This window comes from Brienomyrus brachyistius, unplaced genomic scaffold (assembly GCF_023856365.1).
Source record: "Brienomyrus brachyistius isolate T26 unplaced genomic scaffold, BBRACH_0.4 scaffold33, whole genome shotgun sequence".
NCBI classification, from domain to species: domain Eukaryota; kingdom Metazoa; phylum Chordata; class Actinopteri; order Osteoglossiformes; family Mormyridae; genus Brienomyrus; species Brienomyrus brachyistius.
The window spans coordinates 4,035,358-4,058,759 of NW_026042308.1; the positions used below are offsets into that span (position 1 = coordinate 4,035,358).

The 23,402-nt window shown below is 41.7% G+C and overlaps 1 long non-coding RNA gene across 1 annotated transcript; it reads right to left on the reverse strand.

The window, feature by feature from the left end:
* Positions 1 to 3,626: 3,626 nt before the first annotated feature.
* LOC125721448 (uncharacterized) lies at positions 3,627 to 5,274 on the reverse strand. Its single transcript, XR_007385748.1, has 3 exons — positions 4,777 to 5,274; positions 4,192 to 4,689; positions 3,627 to 4,106 (listed from the first exon to the last, which is right to left on the reverse strand). It is a non-coding gene; the product is annotated as an uncharacterized LOC125721448 (long non-coding RNA).
* Positions 5,275 to 23,402: the final 18,128 nt, after the last annotated feature.

Here is a 23,402-nt window from a genome sequence, read left to right on the forward strand (position 1 = left end):
TGTGGCTATATGTGGACAGAGGAGAAGAACCTACCCCGAGAGAAAGGGTGTCTGAAGATGGACAGGTCCGCACACTACTGCGTCAGTGGGGTCGACTTTGTGTTCACCGAGGACTGCTTTGTAGGGAGGTGGTGGACCCCAAGACAAGGGAGGAGGTCAAACAGATTTTGGTGCCCTCCTCTTTGCGGAAGTGAGTGATGGCGTGGGTGCATGATGGAGCGGGCCATTTGGCTGCGGAGAAGGTGGGTGTGATGGAGTGGGTGCATGATGGAGCGGGCCATTTGGCTGTGGAGAAGGTGGGTGTGATGGAGTGGGTGCATGATGGAGCGGGCCATTTGGCTGTGGAGAAGGTGGGTGGAGTCGCATGGAGACGATTTTTTTGGCCAGGGATGTACAAGCAATTGAAGGAGTATTGCCAAAAGTGCGAACGGTGTGGCTTAAGGAAGACGCCAACCGCTAAAGTATGTGCCCCGTTGGTCCCAATTAAATCAATGTATCCCCTTCAGATGGTGTCGGTGGACTTTCTGAGCCTGGAGGCATCAAGAAGTGGAATGTGTAATGTGCTGGTCATAGTGGACCATCAATTGCACTCCGATTAGGGTCCAAATTTTGAAGTAGGGGTTATTCGAGAACTCTGTGAGTTGTATGGAATTAAGAAGACGCACACGACCCCATATCACCCCTCAATATGAGCGGTTTAATCGGACATTATTGGACATGTTGGGGACACTTGCAGAAGCCCAAAAAGAGGAATGGGATAAGTATGTGCCGGAGATGGTGCAGGCTTATAATAACACACCTCATTCCTCTACAGGCTACAGCCCCTATTTCTTAATGTTTGGACGTCATGCTAAATTACCTTTTGGGTGTATCAGCACCATAAGAGGTTAGTGGCTGCTTATACACATGCTCAACATCAGATTAAAAAATCAAGTGCAATGCAGAAAAGGGGTTTTGACCGAAAGGTAAAAGCAGAACCTTTGGTACCGGGACAGAGAGTACTGGTGTTGAACAGGCGGGCCCGGGGACCAGGGAAATTGAGGAATAGCTGGGAGGATAAAGCCTATGTTGTTGTCGCAACCTAATGTGGAATTGCCAGTATATGTGGTGAGATCTTCTGGTAATGGAGAAGAACGGGTGTTGCACCAAAATCTGAGTCCATGTTGGTTTGAAGAGCCGGATCCAACCACTGTAGCGGAGGAAATGAAGGTTGAGAGGCCAGCAGTGACCAGTGACCAGGGACTGGTGGGCCTACCCTTGGGTCATGGAGGTACTCCAACAGACTTTACCTCCAATCCAGGGATCAGCGGCGGAACAGAGGCCATTGCCTGTGCGGTGATCTTCACAGGCGACACGAGGGTTGGTGCTCCAGAGGTATCGGGTTGCGGTGATGTAAATGTGAGGCCCCATTTAAAAAAAAAAGAGGGGTTGGATGTAGGCGGGGATTTTGATGGTGATTAGGGTTAATAGGAAACACCTGTAGGAACAACATAAATTGACAGCGAAGGAGTAAGGGGGGGGCATATGCTCGGTGGTGCTTGGAGTCCATGCTGCAGCTGCCAGATGCAGAAGCGTGTGCGCTGGGGAAAAATTATTGCGTTGTGGGACATACGGCGAGTTATTGGGGTGCGCAGAGTTGGGAAGCTAATGACGCCGGTCCGCGATTGGTGGCAGCGGCGTGGATTCCAGGCGCCACAGGAAAGGTTTGTGGTTCCTTCTAGGAGTTGGATTATTGTTTGTGTTGTGGGTTTTGTTTTTGGGGGATTGGTCTGTCTTCCCCCGACTAGTTAATTTAAATAAAATCAATTCATATCAAACAATATTTTTTCCTTGTGTATTTGTGTTTAGGAGGAACCGCACGTGATTTTGGTGTTCATGGCCCTTGTGTTGATGTGAGCTGCCCAGGCCTTTTTATTGTCCACGTGTGAACTTTAGCCGGGTGTTTTAGCTGAGTGTGAAGTGTTTTCCCAAGTGTTTTAGAGATTGCTGTGCTGAGATCATTGTGTGGGGGGTTGTGGTGCTGCCTGGGTGCTCTATTCACTTATTGGGTCAGGAACACTGAATTGTGGAATCCTGGTAATAAAGGCTTATTGCTATACTTCTGTTGTGAGCTGTTTCTTATACCTGGTGCCCAGTATAGTCGAGTCACAAACCTGCATCATTGGGGAAAAGTGTTCCTCTCTTACAGTATTGTAGCGTCAGATAGTGTTACTGTAAACTAGGTGAAGATGAAGGTAAATGACATACTTAGAAGATGGAGTCAAGTTCGGAAATTACGGTTAAATGATTGTAAGTTTGCTGGTTTAGAGAGAAGACTTGGATTGAGAGAGAAAGACGGAATGTTCCACTTATGTTAGATTTAGCAAAGAAACTGGCCCTGTGTCAGTAACCCGACCATATCACTTACAACTTAATATTTAATATTATTATATTAAACAGGAGGGATTATCCTTGGTCACTCTGATGTACCAAATTCAACACAGGAGAGACTTCATACTAATCTGTAGAAAATAATCTAAATAATCTATCAAATCAAGAGCTTTAGTATGAATTATCTAAATAAAATGGTTAAAATGAGAGATTTTGCCTGACGCCTTGTCTGAAACATCTTGTCTATCTACAGAGGTGTTAACTCTCATCCAACCAACTGGGGGCTGCAAAGACTCTAGAGGTGTATATTTTTGTCATATCTCACTGGTGCTTTTAAAAATTCCAATTATTTATGAATCAATATCATATTTTCAATTGCTCTTTTGATGAGTTTTTTTAAAAAAACAAATGCTTTGGGTCCCCGGTGACCCCAATCAAAAGCACCCAATTCCACATATACAGTTCTGACAAACTATTTATTCAGTTAATGTTTGCCATGGGTCCTAATTTAAAGAATCACACAGTATCATGGTGTCTAGGGGCACTCTGCCAGTCAATCTGAAGAAGACAGGAAGAGATTTCCACATAGGCTCTGTAGACAATCTGACATACCGCTGTTGCTAAGGTAACATGATGTTTAAAGTCCATCCATCTTCTGCACCCACTGGTTCCGTTAAGGGTGGCAGGGGGGTCCAGAGCCAATCCCAGACACTATGGGCACAAGGCGGGGAACAACCCAGGGTGGGGCGCCCATCTGCCATGTTTTAATGGATACTGGGCATAATTTAAAATAACCTTTACAGTCCTTGTTTGCTATGTTGCATATACAGGAACACTACACCCCCTGCCGATTAATGTTTGAATACTAAATACCGTTGTATCATTAAGGAAGGTTTGCTGCTGATCAGGTGAGATTACTGTGTTCATGTGCTTTATTTATTCATGCCTCTTATAATGTATAATCAGTCATGCACCTGTATGTGGGAAGCTGAGATGCAGCCTTGCAGCATCATTACAAGGTCATTACTACTATATGACCATAACGTTTTTCCCCATCATATTAATGTGGATTTGGATAAAAATGTCTTGCTTTTAAATATAATTCATGTGTATTTCAGTTAACCAAAGCCTCACTGTAGGTAACAAAGGAGAGACATTTTACAAAAACGGGTTTTAATTGCCGAGTTCAACACGTGACAACTACTCAGTAATGACTGGCTAAGATTCTATTACAAACTCACCGTGTGTAGGGCAAGTACAGCATTATGGATAATACATCAGGACTCGTACTGAAATTCCCTATATTTGGATATATTATGTAATCTAAGGGTTTTTAGGAATGTTGAAACACACATATACAAATATATCATATATGAATTTGGATATGGGTGCGGCTGCAACTGGAGAGGCTTGTAGTACATATTCTGCAAAATATTTACAATTGTTGCAAATATTATGTACAAACCATAAGAGACTTGAATGCATACATGGGTTTTGTTGGGAAAATATCATTTCATGAAATACATTACTGAGGAAACTGTATTTGCTATTACTCATATTTAATACTTTTAAGCACACACACATCAAAAGGAAAAATAAACTATTATAACAATTTATATAGCGTGCAATAATTAAACATAAAAAACTATAGTATAGAAAAATCCAATAATACTATCGGACAACATGGCCATGGAAATGTAACAGAGAGCGGTGAGCTGGAGACCAGAGTCTTGACCCTGAGGAGTGAAATAAAATATTTAATTTCTCTGTTGCGTCGCAAACCTGACAGATACACTACTTGTCAAAAAGAAAAGAACTTACTTCCTCACGCATTTCTAAAAGGATGTTTTTGTCAAATCCCTCCAACTCACTGCAAAACAACAGATCAAATTCACATATTATGACATAAATAAAAATATAATATAGATATATAATATAGACAGTTCATGGTGCATTTTGTAATACTCAAGACACACCAAGGCCATGCAGAGTGCATACTGATAAAAGGGAGAGGAAGGGGGAAAAACTTCAATACATTCTCTGTATCACAAGTGTTACGTCCAACAATTCAAGGTGGTCTGTCTTACAGTTGTCTTGGGCGCTCGTCCACTGCTCCGCGTATTTAACTCCGCGTCAAATTATGTTTCCCCAGTCCTGTCATTTAAGTCGCTACTTCTATTGCCCCGTGTTCCTAGCTGGTTTCCCCAATAAATCCTTTGTTTCCCGATTCTCCGTCTTCCTGCTCCTGCTTCCCCGATCCGTGACAACAATCAACATGAACGCACCACAGTCCACAGAACCAATCTGTTGAGGAACATCCTGCAAAATACAATATAGTACTAACGAAGACATTTGTTAAAATTCTAATACAAATGTAACGACAGAAAATGCTGAAATCCACTTTACCATGTTTTTCAAGTATTTTCCAGTGTCCTGGGCTTATTCGGTTTGTCAGTTTGCTGCAAAAAGAAATTTGGAATAGTCAGGGACACAATAAGTACAGCTTTTCATGTAAACGGGATTAAAACTCTATGTAGGAATTAATGGACAAACAGAAGACCTTTTGTCACATTTGTAAATCTTTCACTGTAGCGCGGCATCTGGCTGTGAGTGTTACCCAGAGCGTATGACAGTCTCTGCCCCAACTGTCAGCAGGAATGAAGGAAGAAAATTATGATTAAAAAAGACCTAACAATACAACTTAACTGTTATAACATTTATTGTACAATATACTATACATATGATAAGGATCACATAACTGCGTGGTGCGCAAGTACGCATTCCCGTACACTCGCGGCAATTCCTTGTTGTAGCAGCGCAAATGCGTATTTATTTTATGTGCATTCACGCTGTTATGACAAAAAATTACCGTGCATCTTAACATTTATGTAGCTAATTTTTACTTCTGCAGGCATGAAGGCTAAAATACACAATGATTTCTTGTCATAACAGCGCGAATGTACATTAAATAAACACGTATTTGCGCTGCTACAAGACATTACCGCGCGTATCGGTTTAAACAGCGAATAAGTACTTTCACACTAGTTATGTGCCCCCTGCATATTATCATTTTTGCATATAAAATAAAGGGCGAGACAAGTCTACACACGTATTCACATTTATATAACGGTTTTATTACCTTGTAAATAATCTTTAGGATTTGCAAACTGCCCAAACACTTTTGATGTAGCCAGTTTTAGGTTTTAAATGGATTAATAGAGATTCTCCATAAGATTTATTGCTGTGTGCGTTTGAATCTTAAAGCCCGAGTCTCGCGCCAGGTGCGTCAGAGTTGGCAACCTGCTTACGGCCGAATCGGACCTACGACCGGTCAGTTGGAGCCGAACGCGGCCGAAAGTCGCCGACAAGCTGCATAGCACCGCATTGTCTGTTATGGTACGAATGGGCGTCCGTGACAACAGCTTAATTACTTTTGAATCACATTTACTTATCTTCTCACACTTCTTCCGATCATCTGAGGGAAAGCTTGTATTTTGAAGAGAGTCTTCACAATGGAGAACAACGACAGCAAAATAGTTAAGATTAAAATTAAAATCATAATTAAAGTGAAAATATCAACGAAGGAAGGTGTGATAAAGAAGGAAGAGACGGAAAAGCCTCGATTGACACGGAGGGTGTCTGACATGCCGAAGGTAAAGCCCTGGCTTAAGAGACCTTATTAGAGCACTTTAATTAGAGCATAAAATGTGTTATATCAATAATCTTTCCTTGTTTTAACAACCGGCTGTCCAGACTGGAAGAGAAGAAAATCACCGGGGCCAGAGGGTTCGTCCGTGGAGCGGGAGGGACAGGCTACCCACGCTGGAGGAAGAAGGAGCGACGAGGAGGAGGCCCCAGCTGAAGTTCCTCCGTCGTCCGGACAGCAACGGCTCCTGCGCCCTGCAAGCAGAGAGAGGCCAGGGGCAGCGTCAGCATTCCGCCGAGCAGCAACTCCTGCAACGAATGCACGGACTCATGGGTTATGGCCGGAAACGGAGGACTGACAGAGACATTACTGGTGACGGACTTGTGGGTTATGGCCGGGGACGGAAGACTGGCAGAGACATTGGTGATGGACTTGTGGGTTATGGCCGGGGACGGAGGGATAGTAGAGATGTTGTTTAAGGATTATTATAGATATAAGATAGGATAGGATAAGATAGGATCGGATAAGAGGCTTAGATGAAATAGATTAAGATAAGATAAATTAAAACATAATAAGATTAGTTAAAATATAATAAGATAGGCTAAGTTAAAATATAAGATAGGTTAACATATGATAAGATAGGCTAAGTTAAGATAAGAGATTTACAATAAAACATATATTTACTTTTCAAACTGTGTCTTTGTCATCTCTTCAGTGTTGTGTCTGTCTCTTAAGTGTTTGATAATTTGCATCGTTAATTTATATCTGCCACTCTCCTAAATGTCAATAAGCAGAGACGGAGGAATGGGAGGAAGGTACGGTTAAGTTAAAGGAAATGATAAAGTATCAGAATCACAGTGTTACCTTATTTTGACGCAGAGAAAGTAATTTCAGTGTTACTACCACCTATGAGTTAATGGCTGCAAATGTTGGTGTTAGAAGTGCCGGTAAATAACGCAGCGTAAGTTTAACTCCGGTGTGTTTCTGAAAAACGCGCCGCCTTCTGCCTGCTGTCATTCGGCGAACGTATAGGAGACGATTCTGGTAAGTAACAAGTAAAGTGGTCATTTAACGTAATGCTAACGTGCATTACCAGTTAGTAAGTGTTTTACTATATCATACCATGCGTACTTTATAGTTTTAGTCCGGTGCACTCTGTATCCATAACTAGCTAGCTAATGTTAACATGACGCAGTACAGTCTTCCAGCTTGGGGATTCCCACCCCGGTCCGCGGCCAGTATTCCGCTGGGGGGTTTGCGAAGGGGTTGGTTGAAAATGCAAACGATCCCTTCATGTTCATGCGTTGTTTTCTAATATGAAAATAAAAGATAACGATCAAATTCAATGTTTATGTCCTATTATACTAGATAAGACTGTAAAATAGTTTGCCCTGTATATGGATGCCATGCAGTCAGAGCATGATCAAGATAGGGTGTGAGTGTGGAATAAAGACAAATGTAACAGTATTTGAGGGATGGAGGGATGAGAAGAGTGGGTTGGAGAGAAATGTAAGGAGAAGGAGGTTCCTCGGAGCTCCGAGATGTGTTTGGCTGTAATAAATCTGGAATATAGCTATATGACATAGTTTTTGATAACACCAGCATTTATTTTTTAGGTTTGTCGAGCTCCGTCAAAACAGTTGAATTAGAACGAGCCCATTATGTAACTGGAACCCCTCTCACATGTAAACACAGTGACGCGCTACAGCGTTGGTTTGTTGTCTGAGGCTATGATACTGACCACAAACACATTCACAAATTTCACTGCACCAATCACAGCATATCCAGGCAGAAAAATGATAGCAAAAACATTCAGCATTAGACTCTAAAACCGTCTGTAATGTCTGTGTTTATCCAGTGGACCATAAACTAAAATAAGCTTTCCTATTTCAGTTTCTTTCAGATGTTATAAGGTAATAAATAAACAACCATAATAATTAAACCATGTATTACTGACTATCAGACAACTTCAACAAGTTTCCAAATGTATGCAAAATGAAAGATATTCATTTGCGCCTGGCACTAACCATGTATTCCTTCACAATACTAAGCCATAGAAAGGGCCCCAATGAAACCCCTGAATTCCTGCATCGCAGATACTCTAATCTCAGCATTTATAAGATTATATTTGTACTACCTGCCAATTTTTATATTAGATGAGACTAAAAATTGAGAAATATCTATATGCAGAAGTAGTTTTTCCTGATAAGAAGGATAATATCAAGACTGTCAGCATTTACAAATCGAATTATGACATATCTGAGTAGCCCAGACTGTCCAGAAAACAAAGCCGTACAGCATATGTGGCTGACTAATGTACATACAGTGTAATAAGCTTATAATCAAATGGATAGAAAAACGCTCAATAATGGACAGGATTCAAAGGGTAAATAAGGTGCATCATGTGGAAGAGAAGTTAGGTGGCGTTGGGGTGCATTGTGAGTTTCATCTGGTAGCTAGAAGGGAACAAACAGGGCTTTGGGGGGGGGGGGGGGGGCGGACTTCTCCTGGGGCTACATCACTCTACCTTTTTGTAAAATGATTTATTTTTAAATAATCTTTTCTCCTTACACTATAATGGCAGGTTTAGGACTAATACAGTACAGTCATAACCAGTGTCAAGGATTCTACGCATCGCTACACAGAGACAAGTCCAGATATTGAGCCCAAGGCTAAAATTGTGGTTTACTTACAAGTGCACTTTGCTGGGCAGTGGGGGGGTTTGTCCTTCTCTGCTCACATTTTCCCCTCTTATCCTGTCTTCTCCTCCGCAGCCCTTCCTCCTTCTCTCTGTTGCTCCTATATTCCCTCCCCTCCAGTCATCTATGTTCTCCTTCCTCTGTGGTCTCTCCTCTTCTCCCATTCTTCAGTTATACTGTCTACTCCGCTCTCCCTGTATCCCTCCTGTCTTCTGGTCCTGTCGTCTTTTCTCCAGTCATCTTCTGCTTCTCAGTCATCTCTGCATCTTTTCACTCTTTTGTTTGCTTATTCTTTGATTGTTTGTGTTATTCATTAACCCACCACCCCATGCTGAATGAGTCTTGATGTTTTTTGTTCTTTTTAAAGTTAGGCTTCTTCCTTTGTTTTTGTGCCATATCTTCTGCCCTCTTCTGGTTGCGGCAGTGCATGACACGGGTGGAAAAATGGTGACGATCCACCGGCAGCTCAGAGAAACCAAAGGGTTTATTACAACACACACATCAAAACCAAAAGGATCAGGATGGATCCAAAATAAACAGCAAATGACCAGGAATGAACTAAATGATGGAATAAACACAACTATAGAGCTATATACATACATACAACATACAGCTATAATGAAGCATCAAAGAACAGAAGCAGAACAGGCACTTAAATACACAGCTAACAAAACACAATGCAGGACAGTGAGAATCATAACCAATAAGAAGGACTGAGGGCAACCCAGGAACAGGTGTTACAGTTAAACAGCACTGGTGAAATCAAAGTGGCCTTTCAGCCACATGGTCAGCTCTGCATCGCCCTCTGCTGTTTGCATTAGAAGCTGCTTGAAATTCCCACTCTCCTTACCAACACCTCGAAAAGCCAGGCCTTGCCGTGCCAAGTACTTAACTCCAGAAGATTTTTCCTCACTTGCTGCTGCTCTTTCCAGCTCATCTGAAGGTTGAATATTAACAGGATTGATCTTCTGAATCCATGTCATCAGTGCTAATCTGTGGCACTGCCTGTCTTTATGTGCACTGAATTTCCACAGTGCCTTTTCCAGTTTCACATGCCAGTCTTCACAAGAGCTGAATCTGTCTTTCATGCCAGTTTAGACATTTGTGTTACAAATTACTTTGCACAGTAGAAACAAAGAACCCCCCTTAAGATGAGGGGGGGCTGTAAGGGAGCCCAGTGTGATCTTTAAACCATTTCTCCTGAAAGCAGGGTCTCCTGTTTGATAGACGTGACATTTACATTTGGCTGATTTGGTGAAGGTCCAAGCTCCTCCCCCCTCCTCCCTAATGCACCTTCATCTTCACCTGCCTGTCTGCTCTCTCTCTCTCTCTCTCTCTCTCTCTCTCTCTCTCTCTCTCTCTCTCTCTCTGCCATTGACTCACACTCAGTCTCCCTGCTTAAATGCTGTATCTGAAATACACACCACAGGCCAAACTAAGAAGCATATTAAACTAACATCAGGATCAGGCTGCTGTGACGTCATTATTCACTCTTAACCATCAATATTTGCTCCTTTTCTCACTCCCCTCCATGTCACCTGCATTTTCTGCCATCAGCAGCCTCTTGCTGTCTCTCCCTCTTCATCTTTACTCTCAGCACAGCAGAGTTTACATGAAAGCAGTTATCAGTAAACAAGTGGTGTTTCTTGGCATGATGCTCAGGAATGGATTTCTAAGGATTTGTTACCTGAATGGGATGATTAATATATGAAGAACCTTTGACTCACATACTGTATACGTCTATCATCTGACTGGCACTAATTATCTCACTGTCTCTACTTACTTTCCTGCTTTTCTGTGGTTGCCCAAAAACTCACGATTGTCACACTTCCTCTTCATGATGACAAGCTACTCACTCTGAATAAAAGCTGACTGCAATAGAACTACCTTCATTTAAATCACACATTAATAACGCAAAATACCTTAAGTAAGCAAGTATAGCTTACTACAGTAATGGAATATAAAATTAATTATACCTATTACTGTCTACAAAATAACACATTCAGCACTATATCAGATTTTACATCAGCTTTCTGACCAATATAAATATACCTGAGTGAGCACCGTTGTTAGTTTCTAGGAGAATGTGCAGCTAATAACATTTCCAGGTAACTTAGCCAACGCAACTGCACATGAGGCAATTATTATAATTATAAACGTAGTAGGGGTAGGGGGCGCTATAGAGCGAAAGGGCGACTACGCCATTCTGTAACTGTCGCTAAGACGGTTATTTTATAATCACCTTTTGCTGGTTTGATTTAATATAGAATGTATACTGTGAAATGTATGTCAGTGCCCTCTGCTGACTATTTAATTGATCCGTGTTAACCCTTGAATACATGGTCAGGTGACGGAATAGGGTACGAGTAAATGCATGCTGGGAGATTCATGGAGTCAACTTGTGGTTTGTCGGCTTGTCACGGCAGGATCTGTAATAACTCCTAAGCATTTGGTCAGAAGGCGCACACGGTAATTTATATTTATTGTATTTACTTGTTGTCTTGTATTGAAAAGTGGAATTGCGGTGATGTATGAGCCGCTGTTTAGCGGTAATATCATGGATCTTTTAGAATGTTTTGTAAGATTAAATGTAATGCAGGAATTTAATAATATGTTTATTTTATAGTTTTTCACGGTGTCTAGAAGAATAAAGACGGAATAAACTTCAACATCTGTCAGGCGCATGTTTTCTGTACCAAATGAAGAACTTTGGGAGCTGTTATATCTTCTATAGTAAAGGTAACCTTACAGTAAATGACTTCAGCTGTGATCTGAAGCTATATAACAAATTTTATTAAATAAGATTAAATTTACCTTCTGCGAGGGGCACCCTAATATAATGATATATATAATAATTATAATATAATATAATTATATAATTATAATAAATATAATATAATTATAATATAATAATACACTGCTGTCTGTCTGCCATAAAATAAATAAAAGGGGGAATTGGAATTGCATATGACTATGGAGAGAATGGCTGACTATGGTGAAAAAGGTGTGAAAAGTTTTACTAATTCACATAAGGGACAGCATAAAGGGTTGTTTAATTCAGTATTGGAGGAACTCATATATTTGTGTGATTATGATAATCACACTATTATAACTTGATTGTACATCTCTTGAATTGAACTAATTACAGTGTCATGTATAACACTGCACTTTTTAATACATTGTTTGGCAGAACAGACTGCAAAACTGTAGTCTCAATGGAAAGCTGGATGAAATTCCTAGGGTGGTGTAGTCAGCTGTCCACTGAGTGGTTCACCGTTTTGTAGTTCGGTCTGTCGCAGTTGGCAGGATCATCGTCCTGAGAGCAGAGATGCGTGTTCAGTGTGAATGACTCTTCAGTTGTTGTTTTTCTATTTTTAATTACTTTTTTATTCCTATCCATGTCTTTTTTTCTTTTTGTATGCTCATTATTCAGCCAGTACAGCTGTTTTTATTGTAGTCGAAAACAACAGTGAGTGCCAGTCACTGGCAAATCCCTTGGTTCCCGGTTCCACTCCATCTGTCCTCTGGTGGTCCCCTTGAGCTGTGGACCCCTTTCCAGTGTTCTGCAGCCAGATCCTCCTGAGGCGCACGGAAGCGGAAGTTGGCAAAGTGAGATGCGGCAGTAGGCCTATGCATGCAATTGACTAGAGTATGGAGAGTAAAGCCTTTCGTTTTCTTTAATAAATGTTGTCCGTGTATTTTCTCATATGCGAGAACATCACAACTGCCACTGCACCTGTTGATGTGTAAGTGTGTCCTATTCAAACAATAAAGAGAAACTACATGCAGCACTGAAAAACTATTCCACGGCCAAAAAAAATGTAAACATTCTTTCTATATCAGAAGCTAGTCTCTGACTGAAATTTCTATAAATCTTTATATAAACTGATAGCAATTAAACTAAGAGTGCATGCTTGGATTTTAGTATCTACATGTACTGTGGAACTAAAAAGAATCATAATCAACATACATAATTATGTAAATGAAAAACAAATACGTTGCATTTTCCTTAATAGTTTTGCACGTTGCCATAATTTATATTTAATTTAAAGTATGAAGCACCCAAGCAAAGTTTATGTTGAAATAATACTCAAGATTCTTAAGTCTTAGCTCTGGCACAGTGGTGGATCTAGAAAATTTTAAATGGGGTGGCAAGAGATTTTAACAGAGTGGCATGGAGGTTCAGTGAGAAACCGACTATCATTCAGAATCGTGGAGCTCAGGAGCATACTTACACTGAAAAAGTGACAATTTATCTAAGCATTTGGACTCTCATGGTTAAAACAATGCTGATTGTACTTTTCATTATCACTGACCAGTTGTTTTTCTTTGTTGTGCTGTGCAGCAGAACGTTTCACAAACATATCCAAATTAAGAGCCTTTGCACGCTGTCTGTCAGTTTGCACACACACACACACACACACACACGAACAGTCAAATGCTTTCATACATGTATATATATAGTCAGGAGTGGTACTTTCACCACGAAATGTCACCCATGTGCACTGTGTCTTCGAGTAGTGAACCAGTTTTCAATACAATGGTTAAAAAGGTTCAAACCTTCAGTGCCTCGTTGTACCATCTCTACCAGTGTTTTTTGCAACAGGGAAAATACAACTTGTATGCTGGCCTTAGAAGCACAACTTCAAAGAATAGCTGCCATGCTTCTGTCTAGCATGGCAGAGGGAGTAAAATGGTATGGGACTGCATTGGTGCTGGTAAGGTGGGTGATTTACACAGAGTATAAGGTGCAGTGAACCTGCAAGGTTACCGCTCTGTTTTACAACTCATGCCACCCCCTGTGGTCAGCACTTCTATCAAGCAGCAAGGCTGATTCAAAGCACACTGGTGAAAGATGAGGAATCCAGAGAACTGTCCTGCTTGACTGGCCTACAGAATCATCACATCTCCAGCCTATCAAGCTCATGTGAGACCAGCTTCACCGTGAGGTCAGAGAAAATACCAAGCCAGTCCCACCTCTGGGAATAGCAGGATTGAAATTTCCCCTAATATTGTCATAAACGGACAGCTCTAATGGCAAAGGACTGCAAAGCTGTAATTGCTGCAAATATAGTTTTCATACAGTTTGATTAATTGAAAATGAAGAAGAAACTTATTGCAATATTTATTATATCACAAAGCAGAAGGCAGCAGGGAAAAGTAAAAAAAGAATCACCCCAGATGGGACTTAAAACCACGATATCCAGCTCAGAAAGTCAGGGCCGTGGGCGTTTGGCCAGTGGGGCAACCGGCAGACCTGAGCTTATGACCGGGACACTTGACTCACAATGGAAGCTCAGCAAATTATAATCAAGCCTGCAAAAGTGACATGAATGGATCTGTGTAATCTATGGTAAAATGCATCTTGGGGCTGAGACATTAACACTCACAGTCCATGAGAAGATGACATCCATCACTGGATCTCAGTCAAATGCGCTCATCGAGTTTCCGCTATGCCTTTGGCATTTAATGTTTGTGCTTAGCTATAGAGTGGCAGGAACACAAATGAATGGGAAGTTTAAAAAAAAAAAACATTTGCATTACAGCAATACGTCACACATGACTATGTAAGGGAATAGATGAAACCCTGCATACATCACTATACTAGTGCAATTCAGTACGAAGTGCACTGACATGATTCATATGATTCCTGGTTTATTTGGAAAATTTAGGTCCACCATCAGCTAAGTGTTATATTTATGATGCAAATTGATGACACTATTTGGCAGACACAATATCAGACTGAATTTATTTTATAATTTTAAAGGTTTAAATACAGTTCTGGGTGTTGGACATCTTGTTAGGCTTAGAAATCTATAATGCTCCCCCTCAAGAGAGAGTAAACGACTGCAGGGCATTACAAAGGTCCAGAATGGATTTTTCATTTACAGATGTCTTCTTTGCCTCTCGTGACCAGTATCTCACTCCGGACCAGTGGTGGATCTCGTACTCAGGCACAGAGAATGGGTCCTTCCGCCCCGTGGATTTCCTCATCCCCTCAGCCACTGATTCCCTCCAAGCTGATGGGGTAACTATGGTTGGCAGAACTGGGGTTTGCTGTTCACTGTCATCCGCTTGACATTGATGGACCACTTGCTGAGGCTGAGGATGGTGGTCTTTACGTATCCTCACTGTTAGGCCTCTGCACACCCATTTCTTTTGCTGACCGGTTGCACAGAAACATTTCATAGTAAACTGTAACATAACTACAGCAACTATTTCAATGTTGTTCAGTCAGTGAGAATCATTTACATAGTAGGGAGCAGATAAGCAAGAAGGGAGGTGGTGCTGCAGAATATGTAAAAGAAAACTTGCAGGCAAGGGAGCTCACTGATAAAAATATAGCTAGAGAAGCTACAGCGCCCTCCACAATTATTGGCAGCCCTTGTAAATATTTGTGAAAAGGGTTAGAAAAAATGTACATTTTTCTGAAATAGCTTCATCTCACACTGAAAAAGTTAGAAAAATAATGCAGTCATTGGTATAGAGTGTAAAGAGGAAGGGGCTGAGGACACACCCTTGAGGGGGTCCAGTGTTGTTGATCACAGTTGCTGATTTGGCTGTGCCTATCCTTACAATCTGTGGTCTATTGCTGAGGAAATTATGGACCCAACGGATGAGAGATGGGGATATGTTCAATTGAAGAAGCTTCTTGATCATCTGGTGCCGTTGAATGATATTAAAAGCTTAACTGGAGTTAATGAAGAGGACAGTAGCGAAGGTGCATGGAGATTCAAGGTGTTGGAGAAGGGAGTGGAGGAGACATACTACAGTACCCTCTGTTCCGCTTCACCCAGGAGGCAAACTGGTATGAGTCCAGCTGCGGTCTGACAGCTGGCTGGATGATATGGAGTATAATTTTCTTTAGGCATTTCATTATTATCGATGTGAGTGCTACTGGCCGGTAATGATTTAGCTCAGAGGGACGAGGTTTCTTAGCACCCGGGACGATGGTAGAAGTTTTCCAAATTGCAGGAATGGTCACCAATCTATACGAGTTCCAGAAGATGGAATGGAGGATGGGAGCTAGTTCTGTGGCGAATAGCTTCAAAACTTTAGCTGGTACACGATCAGGCCCGGCGGCCTGGCCAGCTTTGCATCTGCTTAGCTGCTGCCTCACGTCCTCTACAGTAAAGGGACGGTTTGTAGGATCATCAAAGGGAAGGCCATTGAGCAGCTCCTCACAGACAGCAGAGTAGTCCTGCTTATCAAATATTGTATAGAAGGAGTTTAAGGAGTCAACAAAAGTTGTAAGATCAGTGCCTATGGGATGAAGGTCATGGTAGGGTATTTGACCAGTGAGTAACCAAAAGGCCTGTTTGGTGTTCATTGTACTGAACTCTTGCTCCAGTCTATTCTTATATTTGAGTTTGGCATTGATTATCTCATTCTTTACTTGTCTACTGAGTGACTGGACAGAAGACCAGTCCTTGCATAGAAATGCTTTGTGTTTTCCTTCAAGCTGTACTTAACATGGGAAGTAATACTGTGTCTGTAGGTAGGATATCCCCAGACAGCTCTGGTGGGAATATTGGAATAAATACAAAACTTGATGTAGTCTGTAATTACAGAAACTTTATGGTTTTGATCACCCTGGAAAATGTCCCAGTCTGTACATGCAAGTGAACCTTATAGTCGTTCAATTGCCTCCTCCGACCAGAGGGTGGCCAGGTGCACATGCGGTTTAATGCGCTTCAGTTCTGGTTTGCAGTGAGGTAGCAGGAAGACAACATTGTGGTCAGAGTGGCCAAGTGGAGGATGTACACGCGCGATGAAGGCGTCAGAGATGTTACTGTAACATAAGTCCAGAGTATTAAGCTTCCTAGTGGGAATATCCACATACTGATAAAAAGATGGCAAAACAGCGTTGAGATTATAGTTGTTAAAATCACTGGCAGTAACTCCGGGGCGTCGTGATATCTTGCCGTCATGGAGCTGGCGTCCTCACACACTAGCTCCGCCGCTGCCTTGGTGTTGGCGCTTGGTGGAATGTAGACACAGCTAATTACTACAGTAGGGAATTCCCACGGAAGGTAGAAGGGGCGTACAGATAGAATCAGCATCTCTGTCAGGTGTCCAAAATAATGCGGTGTACTTTAATATTCGTGTACCACCGCTCGTTGACAAATATGCCGACCCTACCACCCCACTTCTTACCTGACTGAGACGTCCTGTCAGTCCGCCAGATCATAAAATTAGAGAGACTAACCTCAGAGTCTGAGATGGTGTCATCGAGCCAGGTTTCAGTCAGGGCAATATCACAGGTGATACCGCTCCACCCGACAATTGGCATGCAATAAGTCCATTTTATTCTGGAGTGAACATACATTGGCCATTATGATGGGGAGTAGCGGTGGTCTGAAGGGTCTCCTCCTCAACCTGGAGCGTACACCTCCTCGCCTACCTCTTTTACTCAGGCGAAACTCCAGAGGAAGAGCAACTGCCGGCCTTGAGGTGATAGACGACCGCAGTTGGAGAAGCTCCCCTCTACTGTAGGTGAGTGGATTGTGTCCATTACCTATTGGTTTTATTGCTGAACAGTCGTCGATGATCCAAAGGATTATGAATGTAATCCAGAAAACCTTGTTCAGGTTCGGCATTTCAGGGTTTCATCTATTCCCTTACATAGTCATGTGTGACATATTGCTGTAATGCAAATGTTTTTTTTTTTAATTTCCCATTCAAGTAATGTTTGCAGTTAGCTCTTCAGCTAAGTAAAAACATTAAATGCCAAAGGCATAGCGGAAACTTGATGAGCACATTTGACTGAGATCCAGTGATGGATGTCATCTTCTCATGGACTGTGAGTGTTAATGTCTCGGCCCCAAGATGCATTTTACCATAGATTACACAGATCCATTCATGTCACTTTTGCAGGCTTGCTTATAATTTGCTGAGCTTCCATTGTGAGTCAAGTGTCCCGGTCATAAGCTCAGGTCTGCCGGTTGCCCCACTGGCCAAACGCCCACGGCCCTGACTTTCTGAGCTGGATATCGTGGTTTTAAGTCCCATCTGGGGTGATTCTTTTTTTACTTTTCCCTGCTGCCTTCTGCTTTGTGATATAATAAATATTGCAATAAGTTTCTTCTTCATTTTCAATTAATCAAACTGTATGAAAACTATACTTGCAGCAATTACAGCTTTGCAGTCCTTTGCCATTAGAGCTGTCCGTTTATGACAATATTAGGGGAAATTTCAATCCTGCTATTCCCAGAGGTGGGACTGACTTGATATTTTCTCTGACCTCATGGTGAAGCTGGTCTCACATGAGCTTGATAGGCTGGAGATGTGATGATTCTGTAGGCCAGTCAAGCAGGACAGTTCTCTGGATTCCTCATCTTTCACCAGTGTGCTTTGAATCAGCCTTGCTGCTTGATAGAAGTGCTGACCACAGGGGGTGGCATGAGTTGTAAAACAGAGCGGTAACCTTGCTGGTTCATTGCACCTTGTACTCTGTGTAAATCACCCACCTTACCAGCACCAAAGCAGTCCCATACCATTTTACTCAGTCTGCCATGCTAGACAGAAGCATGGCAGCTATTCTTTGAAGTTGTGCTTCTAAGGCCAGCATACAACTTGTATTTTCCCTGTTGAAAAAAAAAACACTGGTAGAGATGGCAGAACGAGGCACTGAAGGTTTGAGCCTTTTTAACCATTGTATTGAAAACTGGTTCACTTCTCGAAGACATGGGTGACATATCGTGGTGAAAGTACCACTCCTGATTATATATATATACATTTATGAATGCATTTGACTGTGTGTGTGTGTGTGTGTGTGTGTGTGTGTGTGTGTGTGTGTGTGTGTGTGCGTGCAAACTGACAGACTGGGAAAATGAATTCAGAAGTTTTGTCTTGCTAAAAGTAAATTCATTTTTAGAGAAAATTAGTCACAAACGAAAACAAAAGAAACTGATGGATTTTTCTCTCTTTTCTTTTAAGAGAAGCAATAATAAAAGAAGACTTAGTTAGTTATTGAATTTATATAAAGAATAACAATCTGCCATTCTTTGCGGTCCCTTTTGCCAAGTTTAATGCCCTTTCTTGTCAATGACCATCATGAGCCTGGTATCAGTTCACACACACACACACACACACACACAAGCAACTAGGACAACCTCCTAGACGCCGCTCTGAGAAGTGTAATGTTTGTGATCGTGGTTAATCTTATGCTACATTAAGGCCCCATAGTTAACGATGGGGATTAAATCAGGCGATGAAGACAGCCAGGTTACAATTTCATCACCTTCCAAGCTGGTTTTAAGGTGATGTCATGGTCTGTGCCTATTCTTGAAGTTTCAACTTGTGAGCCTTATGCATTGTATTAAGCTGATGTCTTTGTCAAAGTACGCATGAAAGAAAATAAGAGTATTTTACTGGGGAACGAGGATCATGACTACAGACTGTAGTGTGTCTGGCTGTAGTACCAACAGCAAGAAAATCCCAGATAGAAAACTTTAAACCCAAATCTATGTTTGTTCTTAGGTCCTACAGGCTTGTTGGCTCAGGGTGTCGTGCTCTTAACATCATGGCTGAGCTCTGCATGTGATATGCATGTTCTGCTGCTTGTTTCCTTGTGCCTGTGTGTGTCTGTGTCTGTCAGTGACTCCTATGATGCACTGACCTTCTTGGCAGAATATTCCCCTTCCTTACAGTATGTCCTATTGTGACTCCCCTATGATCCTGTACTGAATAGATTATAAAATGCATGGACATAATCAAATGCTACATCTTCCTTAACTATTCATTTAACATTTTTTAAATGATTTATTTTTCCACTTTCATGTTTAGTGGTCACTCCATAAGAGCTGTCCTTTAACGTGCTGCGCAGTGTCCCTGGATGCTTTGCAGTCCACTGCAAGGCTTGGTCTTGAGGAGTCAATTCATTATGAAATGACTCCCAGTCTGAGCTGTGAGCTAATGCACAATAACCAGAAGCCAGGTAGTGACTCTTGGTTATTGTAGTTGTTCTCTTCTGACCAGGGAGGTGTTCCACTAAGCAGGATTTCTCAGTTAGCGGAGTTAACTTTAGCTAGAAGTCATGATTGTTCAATAGGAATGCTCCTTACCTTTTATTGGACAATTATGAGTGAGCCAGTGTCTTGTTTCATAAGAGAAAATCTGTATTCATCTTCTGAATTATTCTGAATTATTCTACTTCTAAACAAACAGTTATCCTCAGAGGCAGCATAACATCCTGGCAGCTGCTCAATGCAGCATTGAAAAGCACTACAGAGTAATGAGCTCACAGATGTAATGAGCACAGAGCATCACCATCACGCTGCTCTCAGCAGTTGAGGACATTAATTTTTCCCCACAGAATACTCTGCTTGTGTAGTGTTTGTACTTGGCCTGATACTGAAGGGGCATAAGTGATAATTAAGTGACATGATAATAAAGTGCATTGCTGGGTGTCTCTTTGCCAATCTCGCATGAAACAGTACTGTGATGCAAGACAGGGAGCTCGCACTCCCTCATTCAGAGAAGGGCACAGAGTGCGGCTGTGGAAACCAGCGCATGTGCAAAAAGGGCATCAGAAATTCTCTGCACCCATCGAGACCCATCCTGGCTGACGGGAAAGCATGGCATGCTGCCCATTTGGCCTCAGTACCCAGTGGACTTCCCAAATTTCCAGCCCTGCCAAAGACTGGTCCTGAAAGAACAGTTGAGCTTGGAATGGCCTAAGGAACTGGAAGCTGTGCAGCCAGGGCACACAAACCATCATCGGCTCAAGGACTATGGAACTTCACAGAATTAAACAAAGAAATGAAATGCATGTTCTGAGCGTGATTTTCTGGTTAGAAAGAGATACCTTAAAGGAAAAGAGAGATTCAGTGTAAAATATATAACAGTTGTTCATAGATCCTCTTACTGTGGTCCTCAGTGAATGGAACATTTCTAATTGTAATTGATTTCTGTTGGAAGCAAAACAGGCAGTTCATAGTGAAAAGGTTGTGCACTTACAGGATGGCACAAGCACAATGTTTTTTGTTGAACTTACATTATTGTTTTGTCTGGGGTGTAGTGACCTTATAGGAAGAAATGTTACAGGTAAGGCGTGTCTTTTATAGAATACAGTGCTGCTGCAGGAAGAAGAATACATAAGTAAAGGGGGGATGTTGCGTTCATACATTTGAGTGACATAACGAAATAGATATATGTTGACACACAGACATAGATAAAAACAATTAAACTCCCTCTATGTGAAAATGACATGACACACGTCCTCAATGTTAAAATATCCATGATTGTAAAAAATGACCATAGTTGCCAATGTTATATCTCAGGTCTCAGATTACTTTGTTTAATGTCAATTTAACTGAAAAAAAACATCATAGAAAAAGGTAACCTTATTTGGCGACGTTTAGTAACCGACAAGCTGTTAATGAGGACTATATCTGTACCTGACTTTCCTGTCAGCTCCTTGGGGATGGCTAATCTTCAAATTTTATTACAAATACTACAACTTTATTTTGTGCCTTGCTTAAAGTAAAATATCTCCGGACTACTAAATACCGCGTTAATGGTGACATTTTTAAACTGATTGGCTTCTTTCACCTCACTCTTCTCTATGTGACGGGTGGGCGTGGTTGATCTAGCCGGCTCCCGATTGGCGGGTATTCGGTAGCTCCTGTGTCATGTGACGGGTAGTAGCGTAGACAGCATCGCCATAGATTTGAAAGCCTGGATGCCTCGTTGGGCGATACGCCATATTGGTGCGGTAATTGTGAAATAGAAGAGTGATATCTCTTAGTGAACCGACTATTTTCGAAACTGCAACAACATGAGGAATGTTAAAACTAGAAAACAGGGAACCACATTTCACAGGTAAAAAAATATGCGGTACGGTCAAATAAAATACATAAAATGTTTACTAGCCTGTGACACTGACGGGATACTAGCATGATTAGTTTTCGTTGAGAGTACTATCTAGGCTTTCAAATTCATGAGCACCACGAAGTACTTCGTTTAAATGGGAGGTTCACCCCAAAACTCTAAAAAGATATTTTAGAGGGGCCTTAATGCTATCTATCTATCAAAGTTCTGCTGGGAGTTGTTCAGATTTGGAAATATCAGTCGTAGAAATGTCGGGCTTCTATCGAAGTACACTACTCGTATCACTGCGCATTAGACACAAGCGCGAGCTCCCTGGCGATATCTGCTGCGCAGTGATATTATTGATGTGTGGAGTTGGGTAGAAGGAAATAGATCGTATATTAAACTGCTCGCGACGAAGTCTGTGGATCTTCTTAACCTGTTCCTGATTTCTGGTAAGAGATATAGCTGTTGATTTTTTCAAATGCGTTGTTCTGGCGCTTTAAGTAGTGAAAGCAAAATTGAATCTTATTATATTGCTTATTCATTAATGAGTCGCTATATCATGTATACTGCTCAATGTTTTGATTTAATAAACATTTAAATTTAATAAATATTTAAAAAATACTTCAACATTTAAAATGGTTCATGATTTTCAGGAGCGGGCGGCATGGTGGTGCAGTGGTTAGCACTGTCGCCTCACACCTCTGGGACCCGGGTTCGAGTCTCCGCCTGGGTCGCATGTGTGCGGAGTTTGCATGTTCTCCCCGTGTCGTCGTGGGGTTTCCTCCGGGTACTCCGGTTTCCCCCCACAGTCCAAAAACATGCTGAGGCTAATTGGAGTTGCTGAATTGCCCATAGGTGTGCATGTGTGAGTGAATGGTGTGTGAGTGTGCCCTGCGATGGGCTGGCCCCCCATCCTGGGTTGTTCCCTGCCTCGTGCCCATTGATTCCGGGATAGGCTCCGGACCCCCCGCGACCCAATAGGATAAGCGGTTTGGAAAATGGATGGATGGATGGATTTTCAGGAGCGGTGCAGTGGTTAGCACTGTTGCCTTACACTTGCCTGTCCCCCCATCCTGGGTTGATTGATAGATGATTTTCAGGTCACACCGCCCCCTCAGAGCCCACCAATCAGTGACTGTCTCAGAGTGTGATGTAATACACAAAGTCCGCACCACCCACTTTTCAATGAGCAGTAAAAACACACCAGCTTGTCTCAGCGGACAGCGGCTCTTATCAGATAAGGGGAAAAGGATGAGATATCAAAAGTAAAAATAAATATATCACGTTTGGTTAATATCAAATGAAAACAGCCCTGCAATAATATATTGGATTCTAGGATATCATCTATTAAAAGGGTGAATCTATTCTAGCAGACCATAAAAATCCAATTATGAACAGTGAAAATGGGCATAATAGGTCCCTATAAACGACAGGTTTCTGTCCATGGTGCTGAAAACCAGGATTGGCAGATTTCACATTACAGCGATTCCCCCACTATATCGCGGATTTTCCTCCGACGCCTCACGATTCTCTGCGTATCCCGTACATTGTTTGTGGTCCGATTGTTTTCGTTTTGTTCTAAGCCCTACGATGGAAGACGTTGACCATTCAGGAGAAGGTAAAACTTCTGGATGTGCTTCGGGAAGGAAAGCGTTATGCGGACGGCGTTCGCCATTATGGCTTGAATGAATCAACAGTATGCTACATGAAGAAGGATGAAAAGAATGTGTAAGAGCCATATATGTTTTTATTTTTATATATTCCATTACATATATAGAGAGAAAGTTGTGTGTGTGTATATATATATATATTACATGTTATTATTTTATTTTTATTATTATTATTATTATTATGTCACTCTTATCCTT